This window comes from Lithobates pipiens, unplaced genomic scaffold, assembly GCF_037356315.1.
Source record: "Lithobates pipiens isolate NorthernLeopardFrog02 unplaced genomic scaffold, aLitPip1_a1.2 Scaffold_10, whole genome shotgun sequence".
Taxonomy (NCBI): Eukaryota; Metazoa; Chordata; class Amphibia; order Anura; family Ranidae; genus Lithobates; species Lithobates pipiens.
In genome coordinates, this window is record NW_027507686.1 from 47,802,649 (window position 1) to 47,826,146 (window position 23,498).

The 23,498-nt window shown below is 40.4% G+C and overlaps 1 long non-coding RNA gene across 1 annotated transcript in view; it reads right to left on the bottom strand.

Annotated features, from left to right (window-relative positions):
* The window catches only part of LOC143930299 (uncharacterized), a 55,207-nt gene that overhangs the window by 13,873 nt on the left and 17,836 nt on the right, over positions 1-23,498 (bottom strand). The window lies entirely within an intron of this gene.

Consider the following 23,498-nt stretch of genomic DNA (forward strand, 5'->3'; position numbering starts at 1 on the left):
AAAGTCACATATTCTTGGGGGGTACATTATCTTTGTATAATCTACTTTTTGGGATGTCGGTAACAACCTGGCCTTTTTAGGTGAAATCCCTTTACAAATTGTCAGCTACATGCTGGTTTCAGGGCAGTGATGTCACTAATAGTCAACAAATTCAGCTTCAGTGGCCATGAACCAGCATGCAAAAGACCATAACTACAATGTTGACCACAGCACTGCCCACTGTTTTTTTTTTAAATACCCCATTGTAGACAGCAAGGGGGGCGTATAAAACCATTTGTCTTTTCCAAACGTGTACAAAACCGTACAAAACACACTATTAGCTGTCTGTTTTTGTAGATACTTCAACATTAACAGATTCCTTTAAAAGTCCTTATCATGTACATAAAAATGAGGCAGCTATTTTTCCGTCTCAGCCAGTATTCAAGCTTTTCATTCACACTCTACTGGTATACTATGTAATGGGCAATAGGCAACTACTTCATTACCTGCACATTTCTTTGGATGAAGAGCTTTCCATGTCAAAATCAAACATACATTTCCCTCTATTAAATGGAGGCATTAAAATACCACACCACAACCATGAGCCTTTGGGTAAAAGTTACGGCACCTCCTATTGACTTTAATAGACATGCCTGACAGGTGGTGCAACCCGTCAAATTTTGCTTCCTGGGTTCAAATTGCTGCAGCCATGAAGCAAATCATATCAGTCGTGGCATGTGTACAGCTCCCATCCAGCTGTAATGGTAGAATTTAGGGGGACTCAACCTTCTGTTTTTTTGGCTGCCTATGTGATAGAGCCCTAACGCATATACTACCACAACCCACTGTAATGGATAACTGTAAAGGGGCCCCTAATTATTTTTATTAAATAAATGCATTCTCTGTTTTTGATAACGGAAGGTGTTCAACTTTAAGAAACCAGATAGCTGATTCATATTATTAACAGTGTTGAGTTTTACTGCCACATCTAGACACATCTAACTTGCCAGAAAGGCAGTGTAATGCTTTAAAGGCAATATGCAATGTCTCTTTACTATGCTATGTTCTCTTGGCCTAAATTTAAATTCATAGTTTCATTTTCAAAGAGTTTTAGGGCCAAGACATTTTCTGAGCCAAGTTTGGCTGCACTCAGCTCAGGTGCATCTTCCATAATCATAAATAATGTAGCTCTGTTTTACAAGAGGAAATTCAGTATATCTTTATTCTTGACATCCATCTTGGTACTCTTGAAAGCTAAAAATCCTGGCTAAAGGAACAAAACAAAACAAAAAAAAAATCACAGACTATCTTGTAGAATAAATATTTAGTGTTCATATTACATAGGCTTTCATTGAAAAGATCACAAGAAAGTAATACTAGTTATTCTTTTCATTTGAGAGGTTAGGTAATGTACACTGAGGACAACAAAACAAAATCAGTTATTTATAGAAAAACAGCAATGGATTCTAAACACCCTTTCCCACATAAAAATAACAAATAAGGACATTTAGTTCCACCCCTGAGAAACCCAAGCCACCAGTAATCACACCCAAGTTCCCATAAAGCCACACCTATTTCGGACTTGCCTCACCCTTCAGGAGCCTGATGATTTTGAATGTCACGAGAAGAAGTCTGGGGGTTTATATAAGGACATGTTGGTCCTATAATAATTCTGCCATAGGACTAAGTTATTTATAGTAATACTTGGAATACAGATTGAAGCAGGCTTCTTGATAGGTTTTGGCAGCATGTATATCTGTGAAAGAAAATCACCTTGAATGTAATTTTGGGTTTTAGTGGCTGTCTATAAAAGACATAACGTAAGAGGGAAGAGTTCAATGGCAGGTGACAACATTAATAAATAGGATTAGATTTTGGAGGCACACTAGCTGTGTCCTGTATGCTTACTATGCCACAGAGGTGAACTGACTAGGCTGCAGTGTAAATATATACTCAAGGACAATCCAGCTATTCTGATTTCTGACTTTCTACAGTTAAATAAAAAAACAACTTTAGGTAACAATGACAGTCAATTGGTGAACTCAATTGGTAATGACATCCAGGAACAACTGCACTAAAGTAAGCAAAGTCCATTTAATTTATCTATGGGTTGTAGAAAAATTAGAGCAGACATACTCAGCAAGATTTTCTCTGTGTCCCTCGGAATGATAATAGCATCTTGCCACATAGGGGGGGATTTACTAAAAGTGGAGAGTGCAAAATCTGGTGCAGCTGTGCACAGGAACCAGGTTTACTTGAACAAGCTGAAGTTAGAAGCTGATTGGCTACCATGAACAGCTACCCCAGATTTTGCATTCTCCAATTATAGTAAATACCCCCCATGATTCTCTGCTTTGCAACCTACCTCGTCTGCTCCAGTGTGTACAGGCAATGGAATATAAGGCTCATGTAGAGGGTGGTGAACATTATCACAAGACAAGAAAAAGAGGGGAAATCTTTGAAAGGGGAGAACAGTTTTGATGACAACGGTCTAAGACGGGACTTCCTCTCATACTAGGGAGATTTCCTTTGACTTACATAGTTATATAGTTAGTAAGGTTGAATAAAGACAGTCCACCCTGAGTGAGTGTGGGTGCATGTCTACAATTGTCCCTATCTCTGTGCATTGTGTCTCATTAAGATGCCCCATTATTATATTATTTTATATTTAAGGTACCCATATAGCACCGACAATTTACTCAGAGCTCCACACATACATCACACACTCACATCAGTCCCTACCCTCAAGGAGCCCTCAATCCAAGGTCCCCAACTCACATTCATATACTAGGGCCAATTTTTTGGACAGAAACCAATTAACTTACCAGCATGTCTTTGGAGTGTGGGAGGAAACCGAAGTACCTGAGGAAACCAACGCAGGCACAGGGAAAACATGCAAACTCCAGGCAGGTAATGTCGTGGTTGGGATTCAAACCAGTGACCTTTTTACTGCTAGGCGAGAGTGCTACCCACTACACCACTGTGCCACCATTGAACGCTTCCCTCTTATGTTATGTCTTTTATAGACAGCCACAAAAACCCAAAATTACATTCAAGGTGATTTTCTTTCACAGATATACATGCTGCCAAAACCATTCAAGAAGCCTGCTTCAATCTGTAGTCCAAGTTTTACTATAAATAACTTAGTCCTATGGTAGAATTATTATAGGACCAACATGTCCTTATATAAACCCCCAGACTTCTTCTTCTCATGACATTCAAAATCAGCCGGCTTCTGAAGGGTGAGGCATGTCTGAAATAGGTGTGGCTTTATGGGAACTTGGGTGTGGTCACTGGTGGCTTGGGTTACTCAGGGGTGGAACTAAATGTCCTCACAGTGATGTAGTGGGTAGCACTTCTTGTTATGTCTTGGGGCCACAGAAAGCAAGTTAAAAAGCTGAACAGAAGTTCAAACCATTCCCTGTGCTATCTCAATTTAAAAACATAGATATACTTTAACTACCATAGAATTTTCGGGTTTGTTCACAAACTGAAAAAACACAAAGGGTGCATTTATAAAAAAAACTAAAACTTAAGAACTATTCATCCTATAATACTGCATGTATATTTGTTCTGTGAGAATGTGGGTAACATTGAATGGTACCAGCTTATTTTATCTCTAGGTTGCATGTAATCCAAAAGAGTGAGTGTCACTCACGGCTCTTGAAAGGTGAATGCCCAATGCACAATACAGGTTTTATTTTGAGGTTTCGACGAGGCACAATCTGGTCTTCCTCAGGACTCTCTCTCTAGGTTGGATGTTATTCATTAATCAGAATAGTATAAATCAGGAAAAGTCCACATTAGATGGCATTGATGATCATAGTAAATAAGTGTTTATTTCCTGTGTTCGTCAGCTCCATCTAATGTCCATACTGCAGTACCGTATATACTCGAGTATAAGCCGAGATTTTCAGCCTCTTTTTTGAGGCTGAAAGTGCCCCCCTCGGCTTATACTCGAGTCATCGCTGTCTGCCCGCTCGATCAGCGTGTCGAGCAGACAGACAGCGGCCATTCTGATTCAAAAGCCGCGCCTCCGGCTCCCCCTTCGCCTGTGATAGGCGGAACACTGAATTTCCCAGCAGCCTGTGTTCCGCCTATCACGGACTTCGTATCATCCTCGTACTACGGACGAGGATGATACGACGTCTGTGATAGGCGGAACACAGGCTGCTGGGAAATTCAGTGTTCCGCCTATCACAGGCGAAGGCGGCGGCGCAGCTTTTGAATTTTACAATGGCCGCCGACGAACGAAGAGGGCACGGGACGGAGGCAAGGCACAGGACGGCACGGCACGGGACGGGACGGGACGGGACCGGAGGCAAGGCACGGCGGCGAGGCACGGCGGCGAGGCACGGAGGCAAGGAGGCTCGGCACGGGACGGAGGCTCGGGACAAAGGCTCAGGACACAGGTAGGCTGGACACACACACACACACACACACACACACACACACACACACACACACACACGGATACACACACACACACAGGGATGGATGGATGGATGGAGACACACACACACAGGGATGGACGGACACACAGGGATGGACGGACACACAGGGATGGACGGACACACAGGGATGGACGGACACACACACAGGGATGGACAGGCATGTCTTACCCTCGGCTTATACACGAGTCAATAAGTTTGCCAGTTTTTTTGGGGGTAAATTGGGGGCCTCGGCTTATATTCGGGTCGGCCTATACTCGAGTATATACGGTATTTTCCTGATTCAGGCTATTCTTAAAGTGGTTGTAAAGGTAGAATTTTTTTTTACCTTAATGCATTCTCTGCATTAAGGTAAAACAACCTTCTGTGCACAGGACCCTCTCCCCCCCAGTTCCCTCCCTCATTATACTTGGGCCTGATCTCGAGCCAATGGGCACACAGAACGTGGCTCGGTATCAGTCCCACATGAGTCAGGGTGGGAGAATGGCATCCCTACAAGCACCTGACCAATGGCAGATCAGACTGAAAGAGGCTGGCAGCTACTCATCCTTCAGGTGCTTGTGTCTTTCACAGCATGGCTGATTACAGGGCTTATCTGAGCTCAGGTTCCATAGTCTGAGAAGATGTTTTCTGACATACTGGACCTGCTTTATGCTTTATCTATCTCCCGCATGTGTGTGCAATACCACAGGGATTTTTTTTTTTTTTTTTATCAATAAATTTGTGTTTTTATTTTATTTACTACATTTAGTGGCTTTCTTTTTTGTACTTGGTCTCTTTCCAGCTAACTGATGTCCCTGTTCAGCTTGCTGCACTGCATTATATTGCTTCTTGGACTATAGCTGATGATCGTTTGGTGCTAGGGATTACTTGTGTCCATTTAAATCACCCATTGGGGTTCAATGGAGTTTCTATATACGTATGTAATTTATTATTAGTAGATGAGTGCTTTTGTACTGAACAATGATAACAACTATGCATGAATTAACATTTGTCATTGAATTTCAGATGTACCATCCAAGTGGTTTTGAGCGCATGGATTGTGGGAGATTTTTTTTTCCCTTAATTCTCACGTAGGCAAGAATTACATTGTTCGTCCCATTCCCTGTCTGCATCTACAGCCTCCTGGGACATGTTACAAGTCCCAGGAGGCTGCAGGACCAGTCACACATGCGCATGTGGGAGCCAGGAAGTCCCAATTGGATCCCAAATCCAAGATGGTGGCACATGAACCCACAGGGGGGAGAGAATTGGATGCCGGAAGACACCACTGAGCTCCTTGGACAGGTAAACAGCTGATTTTAAGTTAGCAGCTACAGTATTTGTAGCTGCTGACTTTTATTTCTTTTTTTTTTTGTGACATCCCTCTTTAATGGTGTAGCTATTACTAGTATTCTCAATAATATTCTTTCTCTAAAAAATAGATGATTACAGTCAATGCTTTAATTCCCATGGGAGAGTACCTTCACCCCTAACAAGGGTGTTGTCAGATGCTGAGCTAAATTTGGAAAGTTGTTACTTATTTTATGCTAGGAAAGTAAATTGGCACTACAGTATATAATAGGTCATAACCTGATGGCCTCTGGAAGACTGAAGAGCTTTAATTCTGCATCTTGTGTCACTAGCAAGGTCACAGCAGATGGGATGGATGCTTGTTCGGATATAGAGACTCATCAGTGTCTCATCCTTGGGGAAGGTAATACACTGGGTCAGCTGGGATCATGGTAGCATAGCTTGTAAGCACAGTAAGAGGCTATATTTTTCAGTGCTGCTTCCTTAACCTCAACTTTGTTATGGTATCCTGTTCTCACTCTGCCACCTTTCCTGACATCCTCAGCTCTGTAACTTGCTCGGTAAATGATCTCTCCAAAAAAAAAGTACCTTGCTGTAGTTTCAAGAGCATTACTACACAGCTTTCCAGATATGAATGCAGAATATGCACGACCCACCATCGTAATTAATGGGACATGGTTTTTAAAGTAGATGTAAACCAGTCACTAAAATTTAAGCTTTAACATATTAATGTTCAAAATGAATTTTAAATATTCAACATTTGTTTAAATATTAACTGGTGGTCCTGCCATGAAAGTCCTTGTTTAGGCACTTCTTCTTTTAGGGTGAAAACATTCTGTCCCCATCTCCTGATTGAGCTCCTGAATTGTTCCCTTGACAATGCCGGTGGAGACTTTAAGGGGGAGATTTACTAAAACTGGTGCACACTACTTTGTTTAAAAAAAAACAAAACAAACTGGTGCACACAGAATCTTATGCAGCTGTGCATAGTGACCATCGTCTAGGTTTTATTGTCAAAGCCTAAAGCCTGGTACACACTATTAGTTCGGAGCCTCTGTACTAACGATCTGACGTTAGTGCAGTGATCTCCCCGCTGTTCTTTTGTGTTCTGACAGGGTGGGCGACTCCCCCACCAGAACACTCTGGTCAGCGCTCTCAGCCATTGGCTGAAAGCACTGATCAGGAGCTAGTCAGCTGCTGGTGTTCCAGCATGCTCGTCTCACAGAAGCCAACCACACAGTTGGCTACTGTTGGACCAGCTGCCATACACACAGTTGGCTTCCTTCGGATCAGCTGCCATACACACGGGCAAAATGTCAGACATTTTTTATTGAACAGGCCGATGTCACCTCACATTCAGCCTCTGTGTGCTAGGCTTTGTGTGCACCAGTTTTAGTAAATCGTCCCCTATGTGGCCATCCCTGAGCTCAATGCACAGGCCTTCTCTATGCTCAGGCCACAGAATGGAAAACCGTTCTCATCATCAGGAAGCCTGCCCAGAAAAATTCCATGCAGTCACCACCGGAGGGAAGGACTCCACTGCTGCCATTTTTTATGTGAAAGCGATTTATCAACTGCTTAAATGTAAGTTCGATAATCTTTTTTAATAAATTGAATTTTTTACGGAATTACGCTATTTGGCCACATTTTTCTATCCCATATGTCCTTTCTGGTGAGCTTGACCTGTTTTCCGATTGGTGTATACCGGTTCCGTGGGATTTGTCCTTGTATGAGATTCTCATCATCCAGCTTCAAGTTTCATTGTCTGTTGGCCAGAGAGCTCCACAGCTGTCTCCGAGTAAAGCCTATCTTGACCCTTCGGGCGTATGTCCGTTGGGGTCAAAGACGTCCGGTAAGGCTCTATTCATCTCAGGTAGTGGTGTCGACACAAGGGTGTACACATTTTTATATATTGAAGATTTGAGGATATCCTCATCCTATCACTTTTCATTCACTGAAGGGGACTTCTGATTGGCTTTTTTGAAGGACTATATTATTATTCTTCAAAGGACTCTTATATACATATTTCGTATAGGTCTCTATGTATATATGCACATGAAAATAGTATGATCATGATTTATATGGTGTGTTGTTAACTCACACATGCTATTTGGGTTCGCACACATTTATGTTTCATTTATTGCATTATTTCTTTAGCACAACACTTTGTTTCTTATAGTCACCACCGGAGTGCATGTTCAAGGACAGGAATTGGCTATGGGAAATAAGCAGCACTTGTAGGGAAAAAAAGGGATAAAACGGTAATCTTTGTAATCCTTATCAAACTAAATAACCCTGAAATGAGAAAAGGTACATGGGGGGCTGCATGGGCAATAGAAGGGGTCACTTGAATATTTTTCTGTGTGCGATGACCTGGAAAAAAAGACGAGCAGATCAGGAAACTCACAGCTTCTAATCGGCATACCCATGTTCTGGATCAGTAACTCAGAAAGTAGTGAAGTGAATGGATAGGCATGACAGCCAAGGAAGTGAAAGTTAGTAAAGACAGCCTCTGTATTACCTCAATCTTGCTATCTTCTGAAAGGATGGCCTGGCCATTCCTAATCTCACAGCTACAGGTATATATAGGGGAGAGGTTGTTCTTGACACCATTGACCTAACAAGGCTATGTGGATTGGTTAATGGCTTCATACTTATATTTTTCCAACTGTATACTAATGATATAACTATGAAGTTAGTTAGGCAGCTTCTACATGCCAAAAGGTTGCCACAGTAACATTGGGCTGTCATTGGGATGGGTACATTTAGAAGTTAAAGTAGACCTATAGGCAAAACTTTTTTTTTGTTTCTTTTTTGGTGTCGTTGTCCCATTGGGGATATTTGCCTTCACTTCCTGTCCCATAGCCAAAACAGGAAGTGAGAGGAAATTCTTTCACATTAAGGGAATCTCTTGGGGACCACCAGAACTAGTGTCCCCATTGGAAGATTTCCCCTTTTATTACTTTTCTGGGGACAACCCAAAATTTGTGATATACTTTCACTTTCAAGAATAATTGTAAACAGAAAAAATTGAGAGAGTGAATCTCACTAACGGGGGGACTCAGGCAGCAATAAAGGCTGACAGGTGTTCTAATCCCCTCTATCTAAAACGAAAAACACATTTTGCATTTATTTATACTTTAAGTGGCATACTACAATGTTCAGATCCATAGTTGAGTTAGTTCTAAAATAACTTGTGTAAAAAATAAAAAAATAAATCCAACATGTTTCGGGGGCAACACACTACCCCTTCATCAGGGCTAACAGAAGTAAAGATAAGCATAATGATTTCAGTGACTATTGAACACCGAACTGGCAGAGCACTATTCAGCAGCAAGTCCCTATTATCACTGGGGTCCACATAGTCTGTATGTTTGCTTCTGCTAGCCCTGATGGAGGGAGTGGTGTACATTACAATGTGGCACTTCACGTACCCATACAAATCCTTTTGGCTGGCAAAAAAACTCTCATATAAGTAATTTACCTGTGCATTTGGCTGTTTACCTGGAGTTCAGCTTTAAAAAATGTGCACAAATTGTGAGATTGTGTGAAGAGTTAAAAACTTTTGTTACCTATAAAAAACAAACCAGCACAAACAGAGGTAAAAAAAAAAAAAAACATCTGAAGAGTAAGCCGTGAATCCTTATATACCCGTGTGTTTCTACCTTTAGAAGAGGCAATAAAAAAAACAAGACGCTGAAAATTATCCAAGGAATAAAAATGTACATGATAAAACTCTTCATTCAAAACTAATTGTGAAGCATTTGCTGTCTTTTATTAAATTAGAGAGAAGATGAAATAAATATTTTATACTGGCGGCCACAAAGTGGGAAAATACCGCGTGTTTGGGATTTTAGTGCCCTCAGAGTGGAGAAATTTATCTGCAACGAGCGGAAAATAGACAGCATGCATAAAATTCAGCAGATTCCCGCTAGTAAAATTATTTATCAACTTAACAAGGGAGGGACCCGGCTTGTGACAACAGGCCAGTGAGAGAAAATACATGCCTTTATATTTTACCTTTGGGTTACTGAGCCAATAAAAATGCCACCTGACAAGGCCCTCACATAAAAATGTCTTTGTAAATGAGCTGCATTGTTAGAGAAACACAGGCCAACGTGCAGTTTGGTAGCTGCAGACCCAAAGCCGCATAGACATTTGCTGAGGTGCCACAGTTGGCTCCAAACAAGGATGTCAATTCAATGCTTTTAATGAGGGGTATGTATGATTTACACAGGTTCTAGGGAACGCTGATATGGAACAAGCAAGGTGTACTTCAGTTAATTGCCTCAGGCTGCCCCAGACCTTTGTAGATCATAAGAGAGCCTTATTAAAATGATGATTTGGCATGCTTACAAAAAAAACTACTTGTGGGCTTGTAATGTTGACTAAGTGGTTGAAACATTAAACCCAAACTCCAGGCAAAAACTAACTTTGAACCACACCTTCCTCCTACGCCTCTCTAACCCATTCTCCTAGTCTTTCCCCTCCTTACCTAGTGTAGGCACATATACTCACCTAAGCCCCTAATCCAGGTGGTTACTGTGTGGGGGACCACTGATCCAGCGCTACAATGGCAGCCCGAGACCACAGGTCCCTTGCCATTCCCCTTTGATGGTGTTGAATCTCTCTTTCTTCTGCGGTTGGCTCTCTTTCTTCTGCTGTTAGCCATCCAATAGTAATAGTATTTGTCTCACGGGCAGGGGCTAGTCAACTCAAAGAAGGATTCTTCCAGAAAGTAAACAGAAGAGGAGAAGACTCTGTAGCCTGAGACTACAGGTCCCCTGCCATCCCCTTTTGTTGTTTTTTTACCCCTCTTTCTCTTGAGAGGACCTAACCAGTAGCCATCCAATAGTAATTGTATATGTCATATGGGCAGTGGCATGTCAACTCAAAGAAGGATTCTTCCAGAAAGTAAACAGAAGCGGACAAGACTCGGTAGCTCGAGACCACAGGCCCCCTGCCTTCCCCCTTTGATGGTGTTGTACCTTTCTTTCTCCTGAGAGGACCTTGCCGGTAGCCATCCAATAGTAATTGTACATGTCTCATGGGCAGTGAAAAAGTAAACAGAAGAGGAGGGGACTCGGTAGCACGAGACCACCGGTCCCCTGACATTACCCTGTGATGACATGGTCCCCTTCTATCTCCTGAAAGTTCTCCTCAATCAGCCACACAATAGGAATTATCCATGTCTCACAAACATGGACATACAAAGAAGCACCCTTGCAGGAAGTAAACAGAAGAGAAGACTTGGGCCGGTAAAGTCACGTTATCATGGCTTCAAGTATGTTATAAAGGGGGGGAGGAGTAATTTTTATCATCCCACAGAGGGGCTTTAAAGCATACTCCATCTTTTTTACTGTGTTTCACATTACACCCACATTTAAGGTGTTAAATGAAACATGGTTGCATTCCTCCACCCTCAAACTGATTCCATGCGCATGTACTTGAATCGCGGTTCTTCTTCCTACAAGGGTTGATTTTCGAAAACTGTGAAGTGCGATATCTGGTGCAGCATAGAAACCAATCAATATTCTTCCAGGTTTTTGTCAAAGCTTAATTGAACAAGCTGAATTTAGAAGCTGATTGGCTACTATGCACAGCTGCATCAACTTTTGCACTCTCCAGTTTTAGTAAATCAACCCCACAGTGGCCTACTTTTTTAATGTAGTGGAGCCACACACAGCTGCTTTTAAGATTCATATAGATCTGTGAATGGGGTTACTACAGGCCCCATCTACCCCATGGCAGAAGGATTTAAAGGTGTTGTATCCTATGCATTAAGGGGAAAAAACTTCTGGCAGTCACCGACTCCCCAGCCCCCCCCCGTCCCCCGTTTTACTTACCTGAGCCCCGTATTTCCCTCGGCGGGGGTTCCAGCTTTTGATTGGACAGATTGATAGAAGCACAGCCATTGGTTCCCGCTGCTGTCAATCAAATGCATTGATGCGGGCCCCCGGGGGGGCGGGGCCGAGTCCGGCTTTCATGTCTATGGGCGCCGAATGCTGGACTCGGGAGCGTGCCCGCAAGGTAACCACCCGGGAGATCGCTTCTCCTAGGAGCTTATCTGATGCGAGGAGGAGCCATGAGAGCCGCCGGCGAACCCCAGAAGTCGATGCTCGGGGGCCACTGTGCAAAATGAGTTGCACAGTGCAGGTAAGTATGATATGTTTGTTATTTTAAATAAAATAAAAAGCGAGCCTTTACAATCACTTTAAAGATCTTAACAGATCACAGATGTGATGACATTTGTAGTCCATTGTTTATTTCCTCCAGCCCCATAACTAAAGGTTCGTACTTTTGTTTGGACCTGGGGCAAACAATGCATGAGATGAATCCACGATGCACTGATTTTGGTTAAAATGCTTTTCAGTAGCAATGTAAAAATTTAGTAAATGCACATATAGGTAAAATGTATTACATTTTTGCACAAGGTAAGATAAAAAGACTAAAAAGACTTCTAAATTCACAGATGAGATATATACAGTATGAGAAAACTGTTTTAGCCATAGGAATTGTATTCCCAACCTGTGGACAGTGAAGGAGAAGAGCTCATCTCTCTGTCACTCTGCTCTGTCCTTCTATCAGCATTGCTCCTTGTCAGCACATGAACACCTAATGTATTGGTTTCTGCTGCTTCTCCCTCACCCAGTCTATGTCCTACTAATTGAAGCTATTTTAAATAGCTTCAATTCAATATAAATACGGTCTGTCCCTGTGGAACATAGAATTGACCTTGCCGACTGATTAACTGCCATAACCCTGATCTTTTTTTCAGTCAAGCGGTCAGCTTTCATATAAAATTGGTTCCAGTAGCGCATTTGCCGCAAGCCTTTGGAGGCTCGGAGACGTCAGACGTCGGAGAGACGTCAGACGTCGGAGAGACGTCTGACGTCGGAGAGACGTCTGACGTCACTTCCGCCTCTTGGGCTTAAAGGGATTTTTTTCATCTTAAACTCAAATTTCCTTTTGCTTTTAAAGGTAAATGGGAGATCTGGTGTCTTTTTGACCCCAGATCTCTCAATAAAGTGGACCTGTCATGCTTATTTCTATTTCTTATTCCTATTACATTCCTATTATTACATTCCTTTTACATTCCTTGTAATAGGAATAAAAGTGATGTAAAAAAAATAAAAGGGACAGTGTAAAAATAAAAAGTTAACTTTAAAGCGTCCCATCCCTCAGAGCTTGCGCGCAGAAGCGGACGCCCGCATACATAAATCACATGCGGATAAACAGTGCTCAAACCAAACATGTGAGGTATCACCGCGATCATTAGAGCGATGGCAATAATTCTAGCACAAGACCTGTAACTCTAAACAGGTAACCTGTAAAAAAATTTAAAGCATCGCCTATGGAGAATTTTAAGTACCGTAGTTTGTCGCCATTCTACGAGTGTGCGCAATTTTAAAGCATGACATGTTAGGTATCTATTTACTCGGCGTAATATCATCTTTCACATTATACAAAAAATATCGGGCTAACTTTACTGTTTTTTTTTAAATTCATTAAAGTGTATTTTTTCCCCAAAAATTGTGTTTGAAAGACCGCTGCGCAAATACAGTGTAACATCAAATATTGCAACAACCGCCATTTTATTCTATAGGGTGTCTGCTAAAAATATATATATATATATATATATATATATATATATATATATATATATATATACATATAATGTTTGGGAGTTCTAAGTCATTTTCTAGCAAAAAATACAGATTTTTTTCTTAACACGACAAAAGGCCCGGTCAGCAAATGGTTAGGCATGATTTATTCATGTTTCTCTTTTTCCAAACCAAAAAGCATAAAGGATTGCTAGGATAAAGAATAAAGTGAGATGCTGGCGATGAGATGGAATTGGAAGGTTACTATGTTCACGGGAACCTAAGTGTTAAAAGATACTCAAGCCGGGAGATCTGCATATAGAGTAAAACTGAACAGACAGCGTAGCATGGACCTGATTTTGCATTATGTGTGAATTTCTCACTCCAATACCCTTCCATTAGGTGAACACACTGAGATCTTGCTTAAAACAAATCACACATTGCCATATTTAAATAATATGGCTTATTATAACAGGAAAAATTACCATTTGTTGTCCCCTTACTGCCTATACTGTAGTTGACATTTGCTCCTCTTTTTAACTTCTAGTATTTTTGACCTAGATTACACAGATTTCTAATTTAGCCAGAATAATTAACCAGTAAGTAAATGGTAACCAATTATTATCTATCAGTCTGATGCACATGGATCAACATCAGTCATTCTGCCAGATAAAAATCAGATCAAGCCATCTGGAGATTGATTAATGTGAGAACGCCCCCCTGAGATCTTGGTTTTAAATTATGACTACAGATAGAACAGAACCATACAGTCGTAATGGAAGACTATAGAATGTAGACAACCTAAAGTAGAGACATTTTTTAGATATAGTTTAGGAAAGTTTTAATCTGTATCAGGTTATTTTAGCTGTGTTTGCCCCACTGGGAACATTTCCCTTCCCCAGGACAAATAGAGGGGGTTAATCTGCCTAGCTGGGATACAGTCAATAATTAAACTTGGCAGGAGGTCTAAACCAGCCTTTTTCAACCAGGTTGCCCATGCACCCTGGGGTGCCTTGAGGTTTCTTCAGGGGTGCCTTGGCAAAATGCCTAAAAATTGCCCAAAAATGTATAAAAGCCAGCAGGTACTGTATATCAAGCCTGTAAGCCTCTGTACACACGGTCGGACATTCCGACCACAAAATCCATCGGATCTTTTCCGACGGATTTTGTCCGAAACTAGTGTTGCATACACACGGTCGGACAAAGTTGTCGGAAAATCCTATCGTTCGACAACGTGATGGCGTTTGCTCGTTATGATGGCTAGTAGCCAATAGCTTTGGTCTCGTAATTTGATCTGAGCATGCGTGCCACTTTGTCCGATTGGAATTCTCTACAAACGATCGGACAAAGTCTTATCGGATCGTGTTGTCTGAAAATTTTATATCCAGCTCTCAAACTTTGTTGGTCGGACATTCCGACGGAAAAAGTTCGATGAAGCCCACACACAGTCGGATTATCCGACAACGCAGTCCGATTGGACAGTTTCTGTCGGAATGTCCGACCGTGTGTACGGGGGCTAACACAAAGCCGCAGGTTTTTATTTTGCACCATTTCAACCTTCCGGCCTCCGGTGCCCTAACAACCAATGATGTTATCAGTGTTGATAAGAAGGGTGTTGATCGCCTGCACAGCATCCTTGTTTGACCCTTCCTTGCCCCTCTCCATTATCACTGGGGTCGCATTGATGAAGAGTAACCAAGGGAGAGGAGAAACACTGAATTACTAGTCAGTACCAGTGTACAAAAGTGTATTTGCTTTGGAAGAACAAATTAACTCTAATGTTGGGTGTTCTATGTGCCTTACCCCCCCAGGCAGTCACAAAAAAAAAAAAAATGCAAAAAAAAAAAGTCCTTTAAGCGCACTGTGTTTGGGTGCCAGACACAGTGCACTATGTGCAATCACGAGATTGCCAAAGAGACGCTTCATTTGCAGGGTTTTAACCTTCCTTGTGCCGCAATCCATTGCACTGGAATACTTCCACCCGTAGTATCACTATGGGTGCTTTGTTCTAGATTGGCAGCACCCTAGGACATAGGCAGTGTGACAGTGATAAACCCACAGCCCAAGCGGAGCTATTTCAAAATAGTACTCTGCACTGTCTGGAGAGGAGGTGTCCCGGCCCACACTGTGTCTCCGCTGTGCCCACTGACCAGACGACTGGCCGACCCACCAGCTGCCACTGAGAGATGTCCCCGCACTGTGTCCCCACTATGCCTGCTGACTGATCGACCCACCAGCCGCCACTGACAGAGAGGAGGTGTCCCTGCACTGTGCCCTCGCATTGCCTGCAGATCACCAACAAGAGGAAAACCTGGAGCTGTCTTCCTTTCACCAGACTGCATCTGCTATTCAGGTCAGTAGAGGGGGGCTGCCTGACCTAGTTCACCAGTGTATGACTTGCAGGCAGCAAGAGGGGATCCAGCCTTCCCTGCCTGCCTAGCTGCTGCTGCTGACAAGAATGGTCAAACATTCCCATGGACACACTCCTAAACCTTGTGGACAGCCTTCCCAGAAGAGTTGAAGCTGTTATAGCTGCAAAGGATGGGTCAACTCAATATTGAACCCTATGGACAAAGACTGGGATGCCATTAAAGTTCGTGTGCATGTAAAGGCAGCTGTCCCAATACTTTTGGTAATATAGTGTATATGTATGTGAGGCAGCTATATTTGTTTATTACATATGCAGGATTTGCTTCCTGATAAATAATCTTGCAAATTGGTTTTGCTTCTATGGGGTTGACTTACTAAAGACAAATAGACTTTGCACTTTACAAAGTGCAGTTGCACTCTGTAAGAGCAGTTGCCCCAGAGCTTAGTAGATGAGCAGAAGCTCTGCTGACTTCCATCATCCAATCATATGCAAGCAAAAATGCTGTTTTTTACATTTTCCTTGCATGTTATTGGGTATTCTTTGCAAAGTGAAGCTTTTCTTTAGTAAATATACCCCTATGGGTCATCAGTAGTATCTCTACAATGTAGACGTTGACCATACATATATGCATTTTTTTATTTTTATGTGATCAACCATAGAATCCAATAATTTAATTAATCTGTTGTTGGATCCTAATGTTTAGGTCATTAGCAATGGAAGGCTAGGGTCAATCTAGTCATTTATAATAATAAAAATCAATCAGATAACACTGGCTGCTGAAAACAAATTAGAGAAATATTGCCTCCTCTTTTTTGAAAGCAATCAAATTATCCCAATGATCTCCCGAAAGACAGCTCATCGCCACAACCCGCGGAATTTATCAACCAAAGTATTTTGATCTTCTATTGGATATTGTAAAATTGGGGCTAAATAGTGTGCAAAAATTATAAAATATTGATATTGGCCAGATTCAAGAGAAATATTGACATGATCAATTCATTGAATTCATGAGTGATTAACATTAGAATGGCCACAGAAAGAACAATGAACAAGGATTTATCTTTCTGTTGCGGAAAGTGTTGGGATTTGAGAGTGCCAGCATGGTGGAGCACTCCCTTCGGTCTGAAATTTTCCAACAAGCTGGAAAATAGCTTGTAATTAAAACATGTCTGTAATCACAAGCACTTCCAACGATCAATAGCAATAATTATCACCCGTAAGATATCACTACAAAGCCCTATCAAATTGTGGACCATGTTGAATCATTTGTGGCCTCCTCAGCTGAGCTTATCTCCGAAGCCAAGAAATTGTAATCACATTCACTATTAAACAAAGGACCACTAAGGGCCTATAAACATGCTTCCTTTTTTTTTTTTTACTGCAAATGATGTTGAAGTTGCATTAGAAAAAGGGCCTGAGTGAAATATCTGGAAATTGGAAAATTTCAGCAAAATTTTGCCATTTTGGACAAATATATTTGATTCATTGGCGATGGTAAAATTAAAGGGGGTGTTTGGTTTTTTTTTGTTTGTTTTTTTAATGAAGCTTCTGTGGACTACCCTGGATCTGTTCTTGTGCAAAAATCTGGATTCTAATTATAACTTTTTTTTTTTTTTTTTACAGAAAGAAAAAAAAAACTGAAAAAATATATAGGTTAAAAATAAAATAAATAAATATAAGCAATAGTACACAATAACAATTAATCACACACACATAAAAACAAAAACAAAACACATATACTTAATCACAGCCTCCAAATTATTATTATATATTATATTAATATAATAATAATAATAATAATAATAATTATAATTATTATTATTATTATTATTATTATTATTATTATTATTATTATTATTATTATTATTATTATAATTATTATTATTATTATTATTATTATTATTATTATTATTTCAAGCACATTTTGCATATACAGTTCAGTGAGCAAAATCAACCGTTTCAGAAAAAAAAATGGTAATTTTGCAATGAAACCAATTCACAGAAATGATTCTATTCTAACCTAATTTTAAATTAGAAATGTAATTCCCTGCAACGTAGCTGGTCCTATGTGTGCACATTACCATTTGCATAGGTGTGATTGGAACCCAAAAGAACAATTAGATATCTTTATGATAACATAATTATTGAAATTTGGAAGAGTAATTATTGAAAAAAAAAATTCTAATTAAAAATAATGGATAAAATATCAATTTTGACTGTACTGAAAATGCATTATAATTAAATAGGTGTATTTAATAGGAAATATGTAAAGCAATAAAAAAAGCAGTGGCGACATATTACCAATCAAATATATTTCCTTTACTGATCTGACAGCAGTAAACTGAGATGGCATGCTATGGATAGTGCACTTTGAAATTCACAGCTGAATATTTTACTTAATAGGACAGAACTTGTAACTTTTTCTGCACATTTTTTAAATAACCTGAAAAGGTTAAGTCTTACATTTTATATTTCTATTACTAAAAAAAATGTGGTGATTTTATATATTGGAGATCCCTGTGTGGTGCCAGTAAAGTCTGATTAGATTTTTTTTTTTGGATTATTATGGTATTGCGGATGTGGTACCGATTTTTTTTTTTACATGTTTTTCTACACATTGCCAGCAAATTTAAAATTGTAAAGGAGAGTAATTGTTATCTTGTTCCTGTACAGACTGCTCTCTATAAGATTTACCCAGTGAAAAATATTTGCATTTTGCTGTTGTTTGATAGTCATATTGCCTGTCCACATCAATTTAGAGTTATCTACGGCTAACAATAGTGGCTTGCGTATTAAAAGTGCACTAACATTATATTTATATTTTATATTGAAAAGTAGCTTGGAGCTGGTTGACTGCAAATAATAAAGATTCATTTGTCTAAAAACTGAATTCCAGGCAGATCAAAAAATAAAAATAAAAAAATATTTCAGTATTGTATTCATTAATATATAGTTATAATATTTTTTTTTTCTTTAACCACTTTAATACCAGGCACTTTTACCCCCTTTCTGCCCAGGACAAGCTTTCAACACTCTCACACTTTGAATGACAATTGCGCAGTCATGCAACGCTGTACCCAAACTAAATTTTGTTCACACAAGTAGAGCTTTCTTTTGGTGGTATTTAACCACCACTGTTTTTTTTTTCTTTTTTTGCTAAATAAACAAAAAAAGACTAAAGATTTTAAAAACAAAACAAGCTTTTTTTAGTTTTCGCCATAACATTTTGAAAATATATAATTTTTCTTCATAAGTTTAGCCTAAAATGTATTCTGCTACATCTCTGGTGAAAATATCTTAAATCAGTGTATAGTATTTAGTCTGTAGGAAAACATATATCTGAAAATTGTACTGTCATTTCTTGGGGTCCTAAAATGCCAGGACAGTACAGGTATTTAGTAAGAGTCAAGACAGGTTTTTTGAAGTTGTCATTTTTTTGTCATATTTTTGGGAAAAAAAATTATAAAAAAAAAAAAAATTCCCCCTTTTTTTTTTTTTTACATACTGTCACCAGTGCAGTACAGCCTCTTTATATAACTGGTTTGGCAGTGATCAGGGACATTGACTGGTGACAGTTTGAAAATAAAAAGTTATTATTTTATTTTTATTTTTATTATACTTTTTTTCTTCTCTCTTTTTTTTTTTTTTAACACACTGTGACCAGAGCAATATAATTTTGCCATAGTAAAATTGTAGTAATATGGGGAAGTGATCAGGATTTTTTTATTGTTTTTAACATTATCTTTGCATATAGAAGTGAATTACATTGCTATATGCAAGCATTTTACTGATTAAAACTGATTCATTCAGTAAATCATATAAATATAAATCGCTGATTGCCGCCATTACTAGTAAAAAAAAAAAATTATAATAAAAATGCCATAAAACTATCCCCTATTTTGTAAACGCTAGAACTTTTGCGCAAACCAATCAATAATCGCTTATTGCGATTTTTTTTTTTTACCAAAAATATGTAGAATACGTATTGGCCTAAACTGAGGGCAAAAACTGTGTTTTTATATATTTTTTGGGGATATTTATTATAACAAAAAGTAAAAAATAATGCGTTTTTTTTCAAAATTGTCGCGCTATTTTTGTTTATAGCGCAAAAAATAAAAACCGCAGGGGTGATCAAATACCACCAAAAGAAAGCTCTATTTGTGGGAAAAAAAGGACGTTAATTTTATTTGGGAGCCACGTCGCACGACCGCGCAATTGTCAGTTAAAGCGATGTAGTGCCGAAACGCAAATAATGGTCTGGTCTTAAGCCAGCAAAATGGTCCGGTCTGAAAGTGGTTAAATATATATATTTAATAAATATATTATATATATATATATATATATATATATATATATATATATATATATATATATATATATATATATATATTTATATATATATATATAGATATAACATATTTAATTAATTTTTTATTTTTTAAAGTTACTTTATCCCTGGGTTTTAAAAAATAGGGAGAGCTGGAAATATTTCAGCACACATTCACAGATAATGTACAATAACACTGGGATGAGACTGCAGATGATGTTGAACTAAAGCCAGCACACGTTACATTCATTCTTTTATTGTTCCATGTATAACATTTTTTTTTTTTACTTGTCTATATGTCAGATGCTGATTTATTGGGGGAATTTCAGCTTTGCAATGCCTCTATTCTGCTGTCTCAGAGGATAGGATTTCGATAGCAGCCAAAAACAATCCTATGTCACTTGCCAAAGATTAATAAAGTGCATATTGCCAGATTACAATCCTCCAGACGAGGGTCTTTATTTAATAGCATGGCTTCAGCAAAGAACAGGCTTGTAAAACAGTAACCCATAGCAACCACAGATCACATTCATAGTTCTCACTGAACTAACCTGCTAAGATCTTGTTGCCATTGGTTCTCTGTCACATTATTAAATCAGCCCTATGGTTGTTTGAGTACCAAGGGAATACCACTAAGGCCGAATTGTATTGCTTTTCTAATATCATTCTCAAGATTGTATAAGGGAAGACAAATGTCAAGCTTTAAAGTGTATTTCCACTTTTGCAGCCAAATTGGGATAACACCGATTTTATATTTGTTACAAGTTCCCATGAACATAGCATAACTTAAAAAAATGCTTAAAAATTGCTTGTGTCTTTTACTTTTCTTAAAAATCCTTCCATGTTCTCCATGTTTGTAATTAATTAGGAGGGGGCTGTGGTTTAATGTTTAACCACTTGCTTACTGGGCACTTAAACCCCCCTCAGTCCCAGACCAATTTTCAGCTTTCAGCGCTGATGCACTTTGAATGACAATTGCGCGGTCATACAACACTGTACCCAAATGAAATTTTTATCATTTTTTTCCCACAAATAGAGCTTTCTTTTGGTGGTATTTAGTTACAGCTCGGAGTTTTATTTTTTGCTAAACAAACAAAAAAAGATGCAAAAAAAATAAAAAATTAAAATCATGTTTTAATAGTTTGTTATAAAATTTTGCAAACGGGTCATTTTTCTCCTTCATTGAAGTGCGCTGATTAGGCGGCACTGATAGGCTGCATTGGTGGGCACTGATGGGCTGCATTGGTGGGCACTGATGGGCTGCATTGGTGGGCACTGATAGGCTGCACTGGTGGGCACTGATAGGCATAGTTAAGGCGGCACTAATAGGCACAGATAAGGCGGCACCGATGGGCACAGATAAGGCGGCACTGATGGGCAAAGATGGGCACAGATAAGATGGCACGGATGGGTGGCACGGATAAGTGGCACGGATGGGTGGCACGGATGGGCACTGATAGGTACCACAGATAGATGGGACTGATGGGCACTGATAGGTGGCACTGATAGGTGGCTCTGATAGGTGGCACTGCTGGGCACTGATGGGCGGCACTGCTGGGCACTGATGGGCGGCACTGCTGGGCACTGATGGGCGGCACTGGGGTGCAGCACCTTTGAGGCAGATTTTGGGTGGCACTGTGGGTGGCACTGCTGGGTGGCACTGTGGGTGGCACTGTGGGCACTGCTGGGTGGCACTGTGGGCACTGCTGGGTGGCACTGTGGGCACTATGGGCACTGCTGGGTGGCACTGACAGGGGGGCACTTACTTTATTTCAGGATGGCACTGCGGGTGGCAGGTGGGCACTGGCAGGGGGCAGGTGTCCTCTTAAATTGCTGGCCGTGATCGGGACTGATGTCCCGAACACGGCCGCCGGCGATCGGCTTTTTTTTTTCTCCTCGCGCTGTCAGCGCGAGGAGGAATACTAGCCGATTACCGGCTCCGTTTTATCACATGATCAGCTGTCATTGGCTGACAGCTGATCACGTGATAAGGGGTCGGGATCGACCCCTTACACGGATCGGTGATCAGGCGAGTCTCACGGACTCGCCGATCACAGAGCGCGCCGCGCGCGCCCCTCAGGGGGCGCGCAGGCCGCTCGTATCCGGGACTACGTCAATAGACGTAGTCCCGGAAATGTGGGTCCGCGCTGTTGCCGTCATTTTGCAATAGCGCGGTACCCAAGTGGTTAAAGTGATATTAAAGTCTTGTTTTTGTTTTGTTTTTAAATAACAAAACATGTTATACTTACCTGCTCTATGCAGTGGTTTTGCACAGAGAAGCACAGATCCTCCTCTTCTCAGGTCCCTCGTTGGCACTCCTGGCCCCTCCCTCCTGCTGAGTGCCCCCACAGCGAGAAGCTTGTTATGGGGGGCACCCCAGCCAAGCTTCTGCTCTGTGTGTCCATTCAGATGTGGTTCTGCCCTGCCCCTCTCTCTCCTTGTTGGCTCAGTGACTTTAATTGACAGCAGCAGGTGCAAAGGGCATCAACTGCTGTGTCTCAGCCAATCAGGACGGAGAGTCCCGGACAGCCAAGGCTCATGTGTAACAATAAATAACAAAAGTAAATGCCATGATAAGCAATCAAAATGCTTAAAAATGCTTAGGTGAACAGGTAATTTGTGATAGCCAATCACCCAGGTGGACCTCGCCATAAAATGCCTCCTTACCAGAAATCTAAACTCCAAAATATAAGAGTCTAGACAAATGTGAGTGTATACACAGAAGATCTGATCAACTTCCTCTGTTTAAGCTGAAGGGAAAGGATCACTCCATAACAAAGCCCATGGGAAAAAAAAAATTGTCCACATGGTGTAAAACTGTATAACAATTTATTGAAGGAAAATTCTGCTAAAGACTCAAAGAAATCCAGATAAAATCCAGATAAAATCCAGATAAAATCCAGCATGTAATAATCAAAAGTTCCCAGGAACTGGTCCCCTTGTAAACAGATTTGGCATGCATGGTAAAATCACAGACATAGGCTCCTCCCTATGCGTTTTGTCAGAGTTTACATCATCAGGGGCATGGAGTCCATGTCATCACTACGCAACTATATACTGTCCACAGCAGAAAGGGCACAGCCATCCCCGGCAGTCTAATCAAACATCTCACAAGTATGGCTGCCATTGTATTAAAAAGGATGGCAAAGCCTCCGTTTGAGGACAAGATGGCCGCCTTGTCGTGCAACATTGTTGGATCAAGATGGGATTCAGATAAGTATTAGGAGGGCTGAGGGGGGCTGAGGGTGGCTGCTCCAAAATGTTTCTTCGGCCTTCATCAAAAGCATTATGCTAAGGCCAAAATGCATCAGCTTTTTGGATGATATTGCTGTAATGCTTAAATAAATATTATTTTCTATGGAAAATCTGTCGAGTTGCCAACCTGTACTTTCTATGGATCTTTGTGACCTTACCTACTACTACTAGCACCGACTACTCTACACACCAACTATACCATATAGCAAAAAAAAAAA